Here is a 20279-nt window from a genome sequence, read left to right as displayed (position 1 = left end):
AAAAAAAAAAAAAAAACCAGTTCACATTGAAACACATTATAGTGACCTTTGAATGGAAGCTTCAGATATGTAGAAATGTATCTGTTTAGAAGCTGGTGTTTATTTGAGGAAATGTCATTTCTGTATTTTTTTTAAGGGAAACATTTAAACCATGGGATATTCATACCATCCTAGAATGACCTTGTGCTTAGTTTCCATGAAGTGGAAAATGTACTTTATCAATTACAGATATGAACAAAATTGTGTCATGGGACACATTTGGCTTCCATATTTAATACTGCTAAATTTGAAACACAGTATCTTACACTGGATTCTGTATGTTATAGGGCAAGAGTCATGAAGTGATGTGTCATGTGGAAATGTCCTGATCTTTCCCATGAAAAGTCATACATTGCTATGCCCATTTTTCCTTGCATTCTGATGCTGCCTATGGATGCCCTATGCATCAAATTTTAAAGATTGTAAATTCACAACAGCTTTATTTTTTATCCTGGCTTTCAAAATTCTGTTGTGCTGTCACTAAATGTTCACTTACATGAACTGAGGCATATCCTGATGTTTTCACTCATATTATGACTATTAAAATATTCAAAGAGAAATATTCTTGGAGAGTATTTTCATTATTCATTTCCTTTGGTTTTGTGGTTATTTCTAAGATGAGTGGCCTGCTTGTTGGGGATTCTGTCCCACCTGATACCCCACAGCCGACAAGCCCCAAAGAAAATCACACAGAGATCTGTTGCGGGAGGTCCTTCCGCTCCTCCAGCCTATAGCCGCTGAGATACCCGCCCATTGGGGCGTGGTCTCTCTCCCTTTAAAAAAGCGGCCACTTCCTTCTCTCGCTCTCTTCACTTCCTGCTCGGCTGGCGACTAGACTCCCTTCCTGGTTGTACAGAGGGCTGACGGTGATCTGTAAGTTTTTTCCTCTTTAAATAAATAATACCCTATTAATCATAATTCCAAACTGCTGTGGCATTGTTTGTGACTTACGCCTACAGAGATCTTCCTAAGTTATAAAACTGATTGACCTATTAGTTCAGTCTTCTCTTGTAGCTTATATTAACCCATTATTCTTATCTATGTTAGCCACGTGGCTCGATACCTTTCTCAGCAGGGCAGGTCACATGTTGCCTCTTTGGTGGTCTGGGCTGGACTCCTGTGAGTCTTGATCATCTCAGGCAGCAGTCATGAATCCATCTGGATGTAGAACTCTGATATCGGGCCATCTGTTCCTACCGGAGATTTCTCAGGTGGCCTTCCTTGATCAAACCTGATTTTTCTTAATTCAGAATGAATCCACAGTCTTTCATTTCCTGTGGAAACAAAAGCAAAATCTCTTCTCCAAAGTAACATACCTTTTGACTTCAATTTTAAAGTCAAGGTATTTTCAAAATACCTATCTTGGATTAATTCGGCAGCATTTATAAGCAAATATCTTTTAGCAGCTGTTGCTCCTTCCTCAGCATTCAAACAATTCAAAGAGAACATAATAGTATACAGTATCAAGATTCTCTGTGTATTTTCCATCTTTCTGCGGCTTTATTTTAACCTCTATTTCTCTTATATTTACTTTTACTTCTTGAGATAGGTTCTCTGTATATCTTTGTCCTGGAATAACTCTGTAGACCAGGCTGTCCTTGAACTCACAGAGATCCTTCTGTCTCTGCCTCCCAGGCATTGGGATTAAAGGCGTGTGCTACCACACCTTGAAGTCACAGAGGTCAATCTACCTCTGCCTCCCAAGTGTTGGGATTAAAGGTGTGCAGCACCACACCCAACTATTTTAGAGACTTTCAGAATATGGCATTTGATATGTTTTAATAACTTATACCTTTCATGACAATGAGACACATCTGCATCTGGGTAAAACAAGTGCCTCATACCAAATCCCCTTATCTATTCAGTATGTTTTCTGAGGTAAGCATCACACCCTTGCAACTTTAGTCCTTATTGTGTACTGTTTGCTGTGCTCAATAATGCAAGATGCTCCAGGTGTGCCAGGATATTCTTGTGACCAAAGCCATGTAAGGGCTCTAAAATTCCCCCAAAGAAACAGTTCTGCCAATCACAGAAAAATAATCACTCTTTTCCACAATGGTTTCTTCAGTGTCTGAGTACTTCTAGAAAACAATTAATCCTTTTAATGTTTAAGCTAGACACAGTTACTCCTTCTAATGTTTACCCTAGATAAAATGATTCTGCTAGATTCCCACTGCTTTGGGCCAGAACTCATTGTGAAGTTCAGACACAGGGGTGCATTTGTAGCCTAGGCTGGCAGCAAGCATGTGGGGAGGCTGGGCAGAGCGGGTCCAGGGCAGCCTGACAGCTGGAGCTGTGTGGAAGGCGGCCTGAGACGGAGTGGGAGGGAGGGGGAAGGGAGGGGTCCCCGATGTGGGGCGGGGAGATTTGCCTGCTCACTGGAGTTTAGGGATAAAACCAACAAAGAACAAAACAAAACAAAAACAACAGGATGTACTTGGAGAACTGCTGTTGGAAAATAAGCCCGTGGTAGGAGGGTTTCGAGGGAGCACGTGACGGGAAGTGGTGTGTAATTGGGCGGGGCCAGGAGGAAACGCTCCAATGAACCAGCCTGAAGGTACAGGAAATTCCGCCATTCCCTGTTGGACTCAGGGAGCCGCGTCTGGAACTGGGTGAGGCAGACCGCGCTATGAGTTTGGGGACCTGAAAACTCCCCGGAGCCGCAGTCGCCGCGGGGCGGCCTGGGGAAGTCAGCAGCGCAGTGGCGGGAACCGCAGCCCGGCGGCCCTGGAACCTCCCAGGTCAGAGGAGCCGCGGGGCTGGGACCCAGGAGGGAAGGGGCGGCGGTGTGAGCTGAGGCTGTCAGGACACTGTCAGCTCCTGCCGGTCGTTCTGTGTGGCGACGGAGGCGATGGCAGCTTAAGTCATCGTCTGTGGCCAGGCGCGGCAAATTCCATCACTACAAACTGGGTTCTTCTCTATACCCCATGCGCACCCTTAAGAGTGTTCGTCTGTCACAGTTCTCTTTATTGCTCCTCGCTTGCTCTCTTATCTGTTCTGTGTGTCTCTCTGCCTCCCTTATGTCCCCAGTCCGAGACGGCCTTTAGCTTTTTTGCTCATTTTCTTCCCCCTACAAATCTCTCACCATAGACCTGTTTACAGGTGGCGTATTCTCTTAGCGGCCCACCATGACCGGCTACCAGAGGCCCCACGTTTTATCCCACCTTATCCTTATAGCTTTAAACATTCTGTTGGTATATCTCAATTGTCAGTAAGTTTGAGATACCATCAAGTGTGTCTTACCGTGATTTTTTTTTCAATTATTTTACGATTACTAGGCTATTCTTTTAGAAAATAATTCTTAAAATAACGTAGTAGATCATTAGCATTGTCTGCTGTTTGTAAACAGGGTTCTCTTTGCCATTGTGGCATTTCCAAAGCTCCTGGAATTTATATTCACCCGTGCCTTCTAACTTCCCCGTTTTACCACTTGCCTGTTCAAGAAGAGTGGTCTTTGCTCCTGAGACTAGGCATCCCCAGGGAGCTTTGTAGATAGTTATTACATAAGGAACCAGTAAAGATCTGATTAACAGAACTGCCACATACATGGTTGTAAGCATCTAGTTTATCTTTTACTCCTCACTATTTTTCCATATATATCTGAGATATATGCAGTCTAGGATGTAAATACAGCATTTATAAATGTGTCTTCATATGCTGTGTTCTTAAGTTACGTCTCAGTCCAGGCAAGGCCAGCATGAGTACTGTGAGAGTATATTAGTCCACAGTATTTTATAGTTAGTACACTCGTTATACATCGAACAAAAATTTTAGAAAGCATCATTTGAATTATGAACATTCACTCACCTGTACCAGGAAAATGTCTCCTTGGTTGAAGGAAAGCTCTCCACCATTGTACACCGGGCTAAACTGTCCTTTTTTATTTTAGGGTTTGTTGACGTATAGTGCTGTGACTGAAATCCTTGTAAGCGTGGGAATGCCTCACGTTTCCTCACAGGGTTTTTTGCAGAGATCTGTAGGAGAAGTACAGCACTCTGGATTCTGAAGGTGAGAATAGTTTTCTTGCAGTCTCCCTGGCTCTTCCTCGGGGTTTCTGGGAAAACTACTCTGCATGTGTGTGAATGAATCTCAATTGCAGAGTAAAGTGAAATCTTCAGAGAAGAGAGACATTTGTCTTGGTATTTTCTCTCTCCTTCATGTTTATCCTTTGGCAGATAAACATGTATCTTTTAACTTTTGAAAGTTAGTATCTTTCATTTTTGTTCTGTGAAAAGGTCTAGGTGCTTTCTGAAGAATCTCTTTCTTACGCAGGTCTCAGTTATTCCTGCTCACCTGTGAAGCAGAACCAAGAGCCCTGGGTGGTGAAGAGAGTGGAGACAGTAGCAAAGGATCCAGGTGTGCTAGAGGGTCTGAGGAAGGGATGAAGGGTTGGGGAAAGGCTCAGGTAACAGTAGAACCAGGATATGAAATTGGTTTTGCCACATTCTATTTCACTGGAAGCGATTCTAGAGAATTCCACTAAGAATAATCTGAATTATGGCTTTGTAGGTGTTTGAAGATTTTATACATAATTATTAATATTCAGAGGCAAATAAAATTTTTTGACTTTACATGGGAGTGATGCTGTCCATATTTCATTCACATTGCTGGTTGTGGTTTTATACTAATAATGAGTGATTTCATTACTATCATTTTAATTTGGTGCTTAATAAAAACCATTGAAGCCTCTTGGTTTGTCCTGCATGCAGAGTTTTTGGGACATCATTTAGTTCCTTCAGGTTCTGTGTCTCTTGGGGTTACTTTCTCTATTTCCTAATATAATGCCCACAGGATTTTGATAAGATTTGCTTAATATCTCTGCCAAGTATTAACCTCCATTTCCCCTGTCTTCTCTTTGGTACCCATCGGTGTCTGTCTTCAACACTCCACTGCTTGCATCACTCCATTTTTTTTGTTTGTTTTTTGTTTGTTTATTTTGTTATTCGAGACAGGGTTTCTCTGCGTAAGAGTCTTGACTGTCCTGGATCATGCTCTGTAGACCAGGCAGGCCTCATCACTAAAGCTTTTATATATTTTGAAATTGCCTCTGTTTTTTTTCTTTCTCTCAAAATATTTTAATCATCGCGGTTTCTCAAATTTTTATAAATTTTAGGAAGATTTTCTCTCTATGAAAGAATGTCTGTATGATCTTGGTAAAAATTACTTTGAATCTTTCTAGAACATGAACAACCTTTTACATTTCTTCCCTGGTTTGAATGAGAACATGGTTTCGGTGAGTCAGTATTAACATGGTTTTTTTTTTTTTTCTGTTATTCTCTTTTCTATCTACTGATGATGTCAACATTCAATGTTCTTGTTGAAGACACTTTTTAACATTGGCCTTTACTAATTTTAAAGATTTGGTCTATTTTTAAGACATATCTACATTGTCCCTTGCTGATTGAAGTTTAAGAAGACTGAGCATCTTCTGCTGTTGTGTAGATGATTCTGTGCAGGCCTGCTAGTCATTGTTGGTTTTCTGTGCTTCCTGTTCATGGTTGTCTTTCTCAGTGGTTAACACTGAAGCTTCCCTGCATCACTGACTATTTGTGTCCTACAGTTTTGTCATTGATCTCATGTATTTGAAAACTTTTATAAAATGCCTTTGTTTTGATCACATAGTAGTCTGGAAAGGTACCATTTGGTCATTTGTTAATATCCTCTATTTTTATATTTATAGATTTGGCTTTTCCAGTTACCATAATTATGACGAGCCTTCTTCACAGAAACCTTTTAAAAAATTCCTTCACTCTTAGCACTTTGTATCCCTACACTTGAAGTAAATACTTTTATAGAAAGTATGTATTTTGATTTTAGGGTGTTTTCTCTTTTGAGGCTGTATCCTATTTTCATGTTTGTTTTGGGGCGTATTTAGTATATATGTTTCCAGAAATCACTGAAGGAAAATATAAGCACATACTATTTTTGTTAATTTTTTTGTTGTGTTTCTTTTCTTTTTTTCTGAATTTCTATTTTATTGTTTGCTGTATATTTTATTCCTTTATGTACCGAGTAGTATCTTCTGTATGTTTTCTCTTTTTATTGTTTGGTTGGTCACTAAACTGCCTGGTGGCTGCAGTTATTTGAAATCATACCAAGATTGTCTCTGTGTGTTCTTCCTCCTGTAGTGTCTTCAGTGTTTGTAATTATTTAGGACCTTGATTGTAGACACTGACTGGGCAGAGAGACCTTCGTGTTCAATAGATGAATGTTTTTTTCATGACTAAACATGTGGAGCATGGGCTGTTTACATTTAGGCTATGTCAAAGCTTGTGTGCATTGCCACTTTTTTAGAGCTTATTTCTTGATTATAATATATATAATATTTGCTTTGTACTTTTTTGACTTGTTAAATTCTGAGTATTTATGTATTACATTATGAAATGTTTCCTAATATTTTTTTCCATTTTGTAAGCTGTTTCTTCATACTTTCAGTTATTTCCATTTCTATGCAATTTTTTCAGTTGCACACAATCAGATTTCACCAATTTATTGCTCTTCATGTGTTTTCATTTTTTTTAGTCATGGATATTTACCTTTTCTTATAGCACTGGTTGACATGGCTCTCTATTATGTAACGAGTTTTTGGTGTTTTGGTGAAATTCAGTTCATCATAGAAGGTTGGATTGGTCCTGGATCTGCTGCTGCCACTGCCTTGGTGCTGTTCCTGTGGAACTGCAGTGTCTTCTGAAGTCACAGCTGGGATGACTCAAGCTTTGCTCTGTGTGTCTGTGCTTGTTCTGCACACTTAGGATCTTTGTAATTTTGTCATTTGTAAATAATGTAAATCTGTAGGAGTCTCTTCACTGTACCTGTGAAGTAAATCGTGGGTAGCTTGATTGTCATGCAATTTGAGTTAATCATAAATCTTTTAACACTGTCATTTTCACAATAATGCCTTCTTTTTCATGTGCATGTCTATTTTTCATATCTTCCAGTGTCCTTCTATATTCCTTCAGTGAATTTAAGTTTCTGTTTTGTAAGTCTTTCTTGTGCTTGGTTCGTTTTTTCTTTTTTAATACCATTTTTTATTGTGGAAATAAATAGAAGCAAAACCAGATAGTATCAAACAAAAGACCTACCTCCAAATATCTCCTCTTACCTTCTATTGGTACGAGTTTGTAATGTATAAGTATTGGTATTTAATGATTTCATAGATCTGTTCACTCACAATTACCCCTTTTTACCCTTTGTCCTATTTCTGGGTAGACACATTTCCTTCCAAGTTGTTCTACCTGTAGTTCATGTATGATTTTGACAGATTTGTGCCAAGAATCCTGGCCATAATATATCCATAATTCCAACTGGAATGTGATATGGGTGGGGAGTTTTTCACATGTGATCTCTCCATCTTCCAGCTCTTAAAAATCTTTTACCTCTTCTTCTGTGTTGTTCTCTGCAATTTAGATGTGAGAAGATGGAATTCCCATTATAGTCTGTGCAATAAGCCGTCAATTAATTGTTCTTAGTATTTGATGAGTTATGAGTGTCTGAAATACTGTTGTCTATTAAAAACAAAGTTTCTTAGACCCAGACTGAAAGCCATACCAGGCTGTGGTGTGATCAGAACCAGTAAGAGTCAGTTTGAATATTTCTACATGTAGCAGAATGTCAGTAGAGGATTCCCTCTGAGGGCCTGTGACGTTCACCATCACTGGCTTTTTGCCAGGTTCCTAGTACCATCTGTGTATTTCCTTCTGTATTGCTAGCTTTAGGTCAAACTAGAAGGCCTTCTGTTACCCGCAAAGAGTCTCGCCACTCTGACAGTAGGCCTTCCTTGCCTAGCAGGTTTGTATTATAGCACACAGGATGCAAATATCTCTCTCCCCTGTTCCAACCCACATAGCATTTTTGACACTATAAATGCTACCACTGGGGAGTCTAAGAAATTTTTTAGACACTGTGAGTGGTCTGCTGACTCCTCAGCATCTTGTTGGTATTTAAAGGGGGGGGGGCATGTTCTGTGTGCATTATACAACATATGAGAAGGTCTAACAGATATTAGCTGTCTCATGAGTATCTCTACCTTTAAATTTCAGGATTCTATTTCTTATCTAAGAAGTCCCTCCCCCCCTTTTATTTTATCCTATGTTATCAGCATTAAATTTTTTTCTGTCTTTGAAATGTGTACCCACTGATGCAATATTTTGAGTGTGGAAGTCACCTTTCTCTGTCCTGATTAGGGCAAAATGATTCCAACTGTTTTGTATTGTTAGGTGTAAGATTGTGTCTCATTGTTTTTGCTGTGCTGAGGTATATTCCTTTTTTTTTTTTTTTGTCACACTCTTCAGAGTTTTTATAATGAGCAGATATACTTTGCCACAGGCCCTTCATCAATCTATTAGCATGATCTTATTTCTTCTATCACTGAGTCTATATTTGTTGCCTTACATTGATTAATATATAGGTGTTGAAACAGTCTTGAATTTTTTTTTTTTGTTTGTTTTGTTTTGTTTTTCAAGACAGGGTTTCTCTGTGGCTTTGGAGCCTGTCCTGGAACTAGCTCTGTAGACCAGGCTGGTCTCGAACTCACAGAGATCTGCCTGCCTCTGCCTCCCGAGTGCTGGGATTAAAGGCGTGCGCCACCATCGCCAGCCAGTCTTGAATTTTTGTATTAAATCATCTCGCAGTACATTTCCATGTAATTTAGAGACATTCTCTGTTTCTGTGTTGATCCTGGAATCTGGTCTGTGGTTTTTCTTTGAATATATTTGTTTGGACTCATCTGCTTTTGGTGTCCACGTAAAGCTAGCTTTGTATGATGACTTTCTAACATCCCTTTATGTTTTATGCAATATTTTCCTTTTGGTATTATTATAAGGTTTGTCTAAAGGAAAGGAGAATTCTGTGCCGAGTCTGTCCAGTACTCAGACACTGATAGAGGAAACTTCTTGCTTCAATCTCAGTACTGCTTAATTCCTTTTCTAGTTATTTACCTTAGCAGGTTGTTTTTTTTACTTGTTTCTAAGAGCTTATCCTTTTCTTCAATTCCAATTTCTTTTTGTATGACTTTCTACAGTACTCCATAAGGTAACTATGATGTCATTGGGATACACTTCAATGCCCTTTTTTCAACTCTAATTCTGTTATTTCAGGATTCATTCTTTTAGTTTGGATTAGGTGAAAAATGCTTCATCTGTACTTTTGTCAGTTTACGGAAACAAGTTCTGTTTCCTTGACTCACTGTATAGTCTTTATTTCATTGTTGTCTTTATTTCACTAATTTCTACACAACCTTTTTAATATCTTTCAATATACTATTTCAGATTGACCTATTCTTGTGCTTGTAAACCCTCAGTTACATTATTATGGACAAATATTTTTTACATCCAATGCCCATTGCTGCCAAAACTTCTCAGTGTATCTTTGTCACCCTACTTCTGTGTCAGTGTTTTTCATCCTGACGCTATGAAAGTGTCTCTAGTGCTCCATAAATTCTGTCTTACTCTTCAATGATTTAATACCACAATACCTAATTAAGGAACAGTAAACCAAGTGCTGGAGATTTGGCTCAGCAGTTAAGAGCACTTGTTGCGCCGGGCGGTGGTGGCGCACGCCTTTAATCCCAGCACTCGGGAGGCAGAGGCAGGTATCTCTGTGAGTTCGAGGCCAGCCTGGTCTACAAGAGCTAGTTCCAGGACAGGCTCCAAAGCCACAGAGAAACCCTGTCTTGAAAAATCAAAAAAAAAAAAAAGTCTGTTTAGAAATCTATCTGTTGTTGAAGAAATCCAGACAAGAAGTTTATAAGGTAGGGTGGGATCAGTAGGATTAAGAAAAGGAGGAAGCACCAAAGCTCCAGAGAAACCCTGTCTTGAAAAACCAAAAAAAGAAAAGAAAAGGAGAAAAAGGAGGGTTAAAAGGGTAATACCAAATTCCATTGGGCTGTCAGTGATTCACTGAATTCACAGATATTCACTGTCATCAAGCTGTATCTTACATTTTTTGAAGACCCATATACACTTCTCAGATCTTTTACTATAATTGACTGGTTGACACAGAAACAACATTCATCCCTTAAGAAGAGACAAAGATCTTTTTTTTTTTAATATGTTTATTACATATACAATGTTCTGCTTGCATGTATACTTGCAGGCCAGAAGAGGGCACAAGATCTCATTACAGATGGTTGTGAGCCACCATGTGGTTGCTGGGAATTGAACTCAGGACCTCTGGAACATCAGGCAGTGTTCTTAACCTCTGAGCCATCTCTCCAGCCCGACAAAGATGATCTTATCTCTGATGTTGGTAAATGCAGTCCTAATCAATGGTGTAGCAGTATGGTGGCCAGTGAATCTAATTTTAGCATTGGAGGGTAAGGATGATCTGAGCCACCCAATGGAGTTCCTGGATGAAATTAGATGAAAACTGACGGTAAATATCTAGGGAAGTAATCAGTCCTGCCACTGAAGTTGCAAGCCAGTGGTTATTCCCAGGACTGAGAGAAAGGGTAGGACCTGAAGTGCTCATTTGTTATACCATGCATCTATAAACCACGTGATGAGAATCAGCAAGGATTCTTCACCAGGTAGCACTCCTAATTTTGGAAAGAGGAACATGAGGGTACAAGTCTCAGAAAACCCAGCAGGTAAGCAGTGGTAAACCTGAGTGCTCAGAGGATAGAGGTGTAATGAATGTTCAGATATAAGGATGGCTCGCAGTGCTCAAAAGTCAAAGTATTCTTACAGTCTGAGAGTTCTAGTGTGCCCATAAATTGTGTCCCTGAGAGTCTGCAGTACTCGAGAAAGATATGGGAAAGATAGAGCATGGTACTGATAATAGGTTCAGAACAATTAATGAGAGGTGAGATGACCATCTGATAGTTCAGTTGTGAGTCTATGAAAGGTGATCATGAATTTGACCCCGAGGGACACAGAGCCAGCCCTTTCTGAAGCAGGCAAGCAGAGTATTATTTGGTAGCTGATATGCAATTACAGTAGCTCAGGTTTGTCATGGGATTTGCAGGACTGATATGGGTAACATCTTTAAATTTCTGGTCACTTTTTACAGTAGTCTTCCCTTTTGTAATAAAGAAAAGCAACAGAGAGGTTAAGCCTCAGTGAAGGAAAATCGGATAAGGGAGTGGTAAGGGACCGAGTCAATTTGTCTTTGACAACCTGATGCGGTGCATATTCTTGACACCGTTAAGTAGAGGTAGGGCCCTCTTATATATTAAACATCTGTAAGTAATAGCAGGTGTAGACAGGAAGAAATAGAGGAGGAGAGAGGAAGTTGAGACAAAAAAGATTTTCATATCATTTGTGCATTGGCAGAAGTTGTCACCATTGAAAATCCAGCATGTCAATTTTGACTATTGAACTGTACTGAGACCAAGTTGTTTGAAGTAACAGAGCAAAACTTTAATGATAATGAAATCTGAGTCCCCGAAGGAAGATAGGTAGGGTTGCAAAAACTTCACCCAAAGGAGTTTCTGCCTGCTTTGGCAAGAGAAAAACCCAGAAGGGCATAGATAAGCTGTGAGACTTCCAGGATGGAGCTGAGAGACAAGAGGGACAAGATCACAGAGGCTTAAGGAAGTTGTGCAGCTTAACAGGCTTCTCCTTGGGGGACAAGCTAAGGAAATAAGGTTGTTGGCTCCAATAGAGGGAGAGGAGCAAATGTCTTAATAACTAGAGAGCTGTCCATATGGTAAGGCTCCAGAGGGCATAGCAGGCTCCTGAAGCAAGCAAGAAGCCACTTACTTAGTAGGTGATGAGAGATGGAGGATGGGTCAGGTGGAGGGAATAGGCACATGATGAGGCTGACTCTAGAATTTGGAAATGAATATGATGGGTGACCGAAGTCAGCAGAAACAGATGGTTTGTTCATACACACCTCAAGACAGTCAGTTTGAGATGTTGAGACACGGCATGGCTAAAAGTTCAGTGTGGCAGCTTCTACCTGTGCTACATGAAGACAGAACTCTGAAAGGAAGTATTATTTGCAGACATTTGTTTGTTAGAAGGTGGGACAGGGAGTGAGAAGAGAAGACAGCAATAGGTAAACCAAAGTTTAGCTTCTTTCATTTGTTTAAAAGAAGTTAAGCTATGGCAAGGGAATTCTTTTTATATAGGAGTGCATAAAGGTGTAGCTTGACTACTATATTAAAGAAACATTGTTTTTAATTCTGTCTTTGGTAAATGGAATCCAATGACTAGAAAGTCCAGAGATAAATTTTGCACTCTATCAGAGCAGGCATAGCGAGCAGCATTAGTGGGGGCATCTTGATGTTAACAGTGGCAAATAATGCAAAATAAAACCAATAAACACAGAACAATGACTGCTCACATACTTAAAGAAGACCAGTGATAAATAAAACATGCAGTGGCCACTGTCATACATTCAACTTTTACTGAACAATTTCCGTCTCTGCTCCTACGTTTATAAAGAAACTTAGAGATACTTCAGAAAACCTAGACCCATCTGCCTGCAGAAACAGACAGACAAAACTTTCCAGACAACCAGAATCAGGCAAGTAGGCTATATTTTGCCTTTTCCCCTTGATGGGTGTGAAAGGATTTGGAACTGGAGGAGAGGTGGGTGAATGATGTTTGGCTGTCGAGGGATTTTTGGTGGCCCATTCTCAGGAATCCACCTGGGAAGCCAGCTAGTAAGGGAAAAGTTGTATCAGGTTGTGTGGTTTGGAGGAGGAGAATGGTGAGGCTGTGGTCAAGCAGATAGAGGGAGAAAACAAATAGAAATTCCTACGTTGACTAGGAAATTCCTTCTCAGAAAAGGTGATGGAGCAGCTTGTTAATACAAGGAAATTGTGGGTAAGGGGAATAATCCTAAAAATATAGGATAAGACTGGTAAGACTGTTCCCCTATCCCAGGAATAGAGAGGAGATATGGGTTCCCAAAATTCCATCAGTACCAAAACCGTGGCTCTGAAGGAAGAGATGGATTGCCCAGATGTCATAATGGCTACCCAAGGCTCCCTGTTGGTGATAGTATTGTTGGGTGAAGGGATTCAGGGGCCAACTCAGTCAACTATGGCCAGACATAAGAGAGATTAGCTGAAGGGTGATCTGGACTTGTCCTCACATGATGAAGGACTTGAGGACAGTAATCGAACCTGTTAATGGCATTATGGGAATGGTTAGAATGGTGTATGAGGGTTTGAACAGACCCAGATCCAGTGACTCTCCTGACCACATCTGGAAGGGACCTTGAAGTTCCTGGGCTTTCTGTGCCTGGGCAACTGCTATTGGTGGCTGAAAGCCCTTACCCCCAGCCCCAGGTATTTTTGATTTTTGGCCTTTTTTATTTTTACCATGGTATACCTCAAAGCCCATGGCTATGACTTCTACCTGTAGAGCCAGAGTTCCTTTCTCTAGATGTTTATGTTTGACCTTAAAATAAAGGAAATTCTGGGAGAAGTAGGTCATAAGGGATTGTTCTCTATCTAGGGTCTCGCAATCCAGATTGGTATATTGTAAGAGAACCTTTTTAAGGGGTTCTAGGAATTGAAACTGGTTTCTGTGTTTGTCCTGGTTGAACTCTTGGATTTTTTTCATAATTTACTTCTTGAAGAGCAGCTTTGCAGGGCTGGAGAGATAGTCCAACAGTTAAGAGCACTGACTGCTCTTTCAGAGGTCCTGTGTTCAATTCCCAGCAACCACATGGTGACTTACAACCATCTATAATGAGGTCTGGTGCCCTCTTCTGACCTGCAGGCAGATATACAGGCAGAATACTATATAGATAATAAATCTTTTTTTTAAAAAAAGAAAGAAAAAAAGAAGGAAGGAAGGAAGGAAAGGAAAGAAAGGAAGGAAGGAAGGAAGGAAGGAAGGAAGGAAGAAAGAAAGAAAGAAAGAAAGAAAGAAAGAAAGAAGAGGGCAGCTTTGTAGAGACTGGCCAGTAGTCAAGTTATAAACTGATCCATAGCAAGGATGCACCCTGGGTTATTGTAATTCCATTCAGGATCCTGGTCAAGGACTGTCTTAGCTTTGTCTGGGGCAGTGGAATTAGTTTGGTGGATTTTGCCTGCAGGTGCCCTATCCTGGTCCCAGACTTACCTCTGCTCCTTGGGGAAAAGGTTGTTGGTGAGAATCATATAGACGTGGGGTTGTAAGATTGGGTAATATACTGTCATTCTTTAATCAAGGTGGAAGAAGTAGCGGTGTAGGTCCCCAAGGTCTCTTCTATTTGAGAGAGTTTCCATAACGAGAAGGGGATATGTACTCTGAAAAGGCCATCAGCCAGGCAACCTCCTACAAAGGTGAGAACTGTGGCCAGTTTAGGCCAGTTGGGACATGTAAAGGTGACCCTTGGTGGAGCTAGAGGACTAATAGATGCCAGTGGGCTGAAAGTGGATACCTGAATGGGTTGATTTGGGCAGAAAGGGAGACCAAAGAGTTCAAAAGTGGTAAAGAAGGGACTGTGGGTGAAGGCCAATAAGACGGAGGCTTTAAGGCGTAATCAGAAATGGAGGAATCATCTGGCCTGGGCTTCATGGCTAGGAGGAGTTGTTTTTTTTCCTAGTTTGCTTACACCACGTGGTTACTTTTTTTTTTTTAAGTTTTATTTTGAAACAGGTTTTGTTTGCGAAACAGCATTAGCCATCCTGAAACTCACTCTGTAGACCATACTAGCCTAAAACCCACAGAGATCTGCATACCTCTGCCTCCTGAATGCTGGGATTAAAGACCTGCACTACCACCTCATAGCTGCCTGGTCACTTTTAGTCATGGGAGTGAAATCACATGACAAAATCCACTCTTTCCAACCCTAACGATGGCTGCTAGCCACGTGGCTCTCTCTATCCCATTATGGGACAACAGGTAAAATGACAGCAAGCAACATGCTTCTTTTAAGGTTATATATGTAAAATGGATGCATTTTTCCTGCCAACTCAGGTATTATGAGCTAACCCTTTTGTTACAGCTTTTACAGGTTTTAAATTATACTCTATATGCTTACAAAATTTGAGATAAGATTTATAGCAAATGTTTTAGAGAGTTAAACTCAAACCAAAATTTTGAGTATAAGTATCAATAGTCCCCATGGGGAATGGTATGCTGCTTAATTTTGTTTTGCTCTCCTTTCTCTGTCACGTAGTCATGTGACTATCCTGATAAGGGCTGGACATTTTGGAGGAAACCTTTAAATAAACATGCTTGGTTTTAGAGGAGGGGAGCCTAACCTAACTTCAAAGCCATCTTTTAATTGAAATGGGACACCACACAAAAAAAAAATAGTCTAATGCCACTCATACCTAAAACCCACCAAATATCTATAAAACTGAATTTAGTAAGCTGAGGAAATAAAGGCTTAGAGATAGGAAATACTTGAGCCCTGGCTAAAGAGTGAAGATGCTGCAAGAGAGAGCTGACTACCAACTTTGGGTATGTGCACATAGCAGTTGACCCGATCCTTTGCTTTTTCCCTCTCCTGCTAGGTTTGGCTTCTGGCTTCCAAATTGCTTCACACTTACAGTTCCATTAACAACAACTGAAAAGTCCTGTGGGCTTGAGGGCAGGGGACAAACCTGACAAGACCAGTAGGGCTTGGTACAGAGAAAAGAGAAATTGAGTATGGGGAATCTTTCCATTTCCCTGATCACTGACAGGATTTGTAATGATCCTGGAGACTGTTAGGTACGAGGGTGCTGTTAGTCAGCCCTCTGGTTGATTGTTTCAGGGGTATCGAGACTAAAGTTGCTAGCAAAAGCAAGTAAATTTGGGACCCTTTTGGTCAGCTATCAGGTAGAAAGTCTGGAGATTTTCTAAAAGATGAATGAATGAGAGGGTATGGGAGAAGTTTCCATGGGTGAGAGAAGAGCATGGGATGAAAAATGTCACTGCTGCTTGTTTTCTCAGGTATCCCCAGGACTCAAGGAAGACCTGAGCCATTCAATGTGTCCTTACTGCATTCAGCAGGGGTCATGGGCCTAGTCTGGCTAAGCTGAAAGAGAGAACTGGCACCTGGTACCAAGACTTTCCAGAAAGCAAGGAGTGCATAAGGTGAGGACAAAAACTAAACTTTAGGAGAGGGGTCTTATTCACAAAAAGAATTAGAAAATGGAGTCACAAAATCCACAGCAGCCTAGAGGAGCTAGGGAATGTGAGCAGCTCCAAACAGGAGATGGGAGAAGAAGCCAGGAAGTGGTGCATATAGTAACTCAGTTGGGCCTAAAGAAACTGCAGGATTGTAGCTTCAAGGGTGGGGAGCCAGGGTTAGGGGAAGAGGGCCAGCCATAGCCTTCAAACTCAGGGTACCTTCATTCCCAAGAGTCCAGAGGGGTGCTCCATGAACAGTGGTCACTTTCTTGAGCTCAGGGAGGCATTTACACCAGTCAAAGTGGAAACACACTGAATTGCCTCTGGTGAATGGGTTACCATGCAATCTGTGTGCCAGAAGATGAGGATGAGTCTGTTGCAGGTGAGCCTGAGGTGAGGGATACTGTTCCAGTGCAGTTTAGACCCCAGGGGAAGTGCACCAATGTGTTACTGCTCTTAGGTGAAAGGCTTCCCAAGTGGCATTGTGAAAGCTCTGAGGGGAAAGGTTTCCTGAATTGCAAGTGTTACAGCTCTGCTCTCATGGGGAAGGTTTCCCCAATGTGAGTGTTGAAGCTCTGAAGAGAAAGGTTTTCTTGTAGTTGGGCAGCAAGGAATACCAGAGTCACACCACATAGCAAACCTCAACCAAGAGTTTTATTTGGAGGGAAAATAAAAGAGGGTGTCTGCTTCTGCTTGGGAAGCAGTAGAGAGCTGACCAGAAGTCAGGGTTTATATAGTGTTTCATGGGGGCGGAACTTTCCATGTGAAGATTTCCAAGGTGAGGATTACTGTAATGGCATCCCCATCCTGTGTTTATCTTTTTTGAGTGTTCATATCAATATAAATGATTTCCATCACTTAAATTTTAGCATCTTATAAAATTAGGAAAATTGGTGCCTCTAGGTTTGTATCTAGATCTACATTTGATATTTTTGGTAGGTTCTTTAGATTTTTTGTACTTTAATTGTTACTTTTCCCATTTCCTAAAATGATACCTTCATGACTTCAATAAGAATTGCTTAGTATTTCTGCAGAGTTTTAAATCTCTCTTAATTGTCATCCTATTGATGTTACTTGCTCTTTCTTCAAGCCAATAATTGTTTTTATTGCATTGATATTAATAGATTTTGAAATCTCATTTTGCTCTTCTGAAAAAAAAATTTTTTTTAAAGTTTTAGTGTTTTTTTTGTTTGTTTTTGTTTTACGAGACAGGGTTTCTCTGTGGCTTTGGAGCCTGTCCTGGAACTAGCTCTGTAGACCAGGCTGGTCTCGAACTCACAGAGATCCGCCTGCCTCTGCCTCCCGAGTGCTGGGATTAAAGGCGTGTGCCTCCACCGCCTGGCCTTCTGAAAATTTTTGAACGCTGTGCTTTCTCAAAATTTCATATCAACTTGGCATATTTTTTCTGTTTTTCAAAAATTCCCCATTCCTGTTTAAATGAATTGTTTAAAATTCTTAACTACCAAAGCCACAGAGAAACCCTGTCTCGAAAAACCAAAAATAAATAAATAAATAAATAAAATAAAATTCTTAACTAAGTGAAAGTCACTATTCAATTTATTTTAATAAGAACATGAAAGCTGTGTGTGTCATTGTTCAAATGTAATATATGTATTCTGATTTCCACCTGCTTTTTTTTTTTTTTTTAGATTTTTATTTATTATGTATACAGTGTTCTGTCTGCATATATGCCTACTCTCCAGAGAGGGCACCAGATCTCATTACAGATGGTTGTGAGCCACCATGTGGTTGCTGGGAATTGAACTCAGGACCTCAGGAAGAGCAGTCAGTGCTCTTAACCTCTGAGCCATCTCTCCAGCCCCCTCCACCTGCTTTTTCTATCACATGTTTGTTTGTCAGAGAGTAGTTCAATTTTGCAGGAATGTACTATATGAGTCATTTCTTACAGAACCACATGTGTAATATAGTTAAATCATATGTGAGTTTTTGCTTGTATGATTGTTGAAGAAGCTGTGTGCAACCTGTATGATGGCTGCATTAAGTTGGATTACCCCTGACATTGTGTCTCTGAGCTCTTTCTTTCATGTTGTCTGCAGGGTTTGTCATTGAAGAGAAATTTGAATATAGACCTTGACTTGACAGAGAGGGGATTTTGGTGCATATTAGGCGTACTTATTTTTAAAATATTGAGTTTGTTTTATTTTTTTCTCATACATTACATCCCAGCCACAGTTTCCCCTTCCTCCTCTTTTCCCAGTCCCATACCACCTCCTGTTTCTCACAGATATTCTTCTCCTTCATTTCCTTTGAAAAATAAAATTACAGGTTACCCAGGCATATTAATCAAACACAGCTTACCAAGTTAAAATAAGACTAGGCACAAATCCTCATATCTAGACTGGATGATGCAAACCAGTAAGAGGAAACGTTTCCTAATAGAAAGTAAAAGAGTGTCCCAACACCACTGTTAAGGAGTTCACCAAGAACACCAAGCTGGCCTGTTTTAACATGTATGCATAGATTCTAGCACAGACCCATACAGTGTCAGTGATTTTTGCTTTAGTCTCTGAGCAATTATGAACTGTTGTTGATTCTGTGGGCTGTGTTCTCATGGTGTCTTTGACCCCTCTAGCTCCTACAATTCTTCCTGTGCGTCTTTTGTGGAGGTCCCCTGGCTCCACCTAATGTTTGGCTGTGGGTCTCTGTATCATCTCCCATCAGTTGCTGTTTGCCATCTGTCTGATGATAATTAGGCTACAAACCAATCAATGAGTAAAGCAGAATTTCATTTGGAATCAGATCATTGATGTATTTGTTTGTTTTTGCCAGTTGTATTTGGTTTCATTTGCGGTCTCTGGGCTATCCAGTCTCTGTTTCCAGGCCCAAAGGCAATGTCATATGTGGGCTTCCTCTCATAGATGGGCCTCAAATTGGATCAGTAATTGGTTGAACACTCCCACAACTACTCCACCATTGCCCCAGCACGTCTTGCACACAGAACAGATTATAGGTTAAAGGTTTCCCCATTACTGAGATTCTTTGCCAGGTCACTCTTAAATTTCAGTGAGCTTCCACTGCACTAAGTTTTCATTGCCCCCAATCCTCTCTCACACCATTCCAATCATCTCTCTTAGTACTTTTCCCACACTCCCACCTGATCCCTCTACCCTCAGTCCACCTGCAAGATTTATTTCTCCTCTGGGACTGTGGATTGTAGAATGATAATCCTTTACTTAACACCCAGTGTCTATTCATACATGAGTATATATGTTTGTTTTTTCTGGGTATGGGGTACCTCAGTCAAGATAATATTTTCTGGTTTTATCTATTTGCCTGAAAATTTCATGTCATTGTTTATAACAGCTGAGTAATTTCCCATTGTGTAAATATACCACATTCCCTTTGTCTATTCTTCAGCTGATGGACAACTAAGTTGTTTCCTATTTCTGTCTATTATAAATAAAGATACTAGGATCATAGATGAACAAGTCCCTTGTGGTAGGATGGTGCATCCTTTGGGTATTTACCCAAGAGTGGTATAACTGAATCTTGAGGTAGGTTGAACCCCAGTTTTATGAAGAACCACAGTATTGATTTCCATAGTGACTGTATAAGTTTGCATTCCCACAACCAATGGAGGAATGTTCCCCTTAATCCACAGCCTCATCAGCATGAGCTGTCACTTGTGAAGCTTAAGATGAAATCTCATAGTTTTGACTTGCGTTTCCCTGATGGCTAAGAATGTTGAACATTTCTTGAAGTATTTCTAGTCATTTGAGATTCCTCTTTTGAGAATTGTGTTTAGATCCGTAGCCCATTTTTAATTGAATTTTTTTTTTGGTTAGTGAAATCTTGTTTCTTAAGTTCCTTATATATTTTGTATATTAGCCCTTTGTTGAAAGTAGAGTTGGTGACAGTCTTTTTCCATATGTATTTTGTCATTTTCTTCTATTGGCAGTGTTGTTACCTTACAGAAGCTTTTTAATTTCATGAAGTCCTTAATAATTGGTTATTTTCATACCTGCACTACTGGGTTTCTTTTCAGGAAGTTGTCTACTGTGCCAGTGCATTCAAGGCTAGTCTTTACTTTCTCTTCTTTTGGTTGAGTTTATATGGTTTTATGTTTAAGCCGTTGATCCACTTGGACTTGAGTTTTGTGCAGGGTGACAGATACAGGATCTATTTGCATTCTTCTACATGCCAGCCTCCAGTTAGACCAGCACCATTTATTGAAGATGCTGCTTTTCTCTCCCCATTGTGTATTTCTTTTTTTTTTTT

The 20279-nt window shown here is 40.3% G+C and overlaps 1 protein-coding gene across 7 annotated transcripts in view; it reads left to right on the top strand.

The window, feature by feature from the left end:
• Window positions 1-2595: 2595 nt before the first annotated feature.
• The window catches only part of LOC101987678 (zinc finger protein OZF-like), a 29431-nt gene continuing 11747 nt past the window's right edge, over window positions 2596-20279 (top strand). For 4 of the 7 annotated variants that reach the window (XM_026778359.1, XM_013355446.2, XM_026778358.1 and 1 more), the window contains exons 1-4: window positions 2596-2780; window positions 3929-4047; window positions 4312-4395; window positions 15861-16004. The gene's annotated coding sequence lies outside the window, so the exon portion shown is untranslated. Of the gene's footprint in view, window positions 2781-3928; window positions 4048-4311; window positions 4396-10242; window positions 13277-14146; window positions 14261-15860; window positions 16005-20279 lie in introns of those variants that run through there. The other 3 variants (XM_026778355.1, XM_026778356.1, XM_026778357.1) reach the window with 3 other exon arrangements.

Source organism: Microtus ochrogaster, unplaced genomic scaffold, assembly GCF_000317375.1.
Source record: "Microtus ochrogaster isolate Prairie Vole_2 unplaced genomic scaffold, MicOch1.0 UNK130, whole genome shotgun sequence".
In the NCBI taxonomy this organism is placed as follows: Eukaryota; Metazoa; Chordata; class Mammalia; order Rodentia; family Cricetidae; genus Microtus; species Microtus ochrogaster.
The sequence above is the reverse complement of the archived record's forward strand: the minus strand, read 5'-3'. Positions and strand labels throughout refer to the sequence as shown.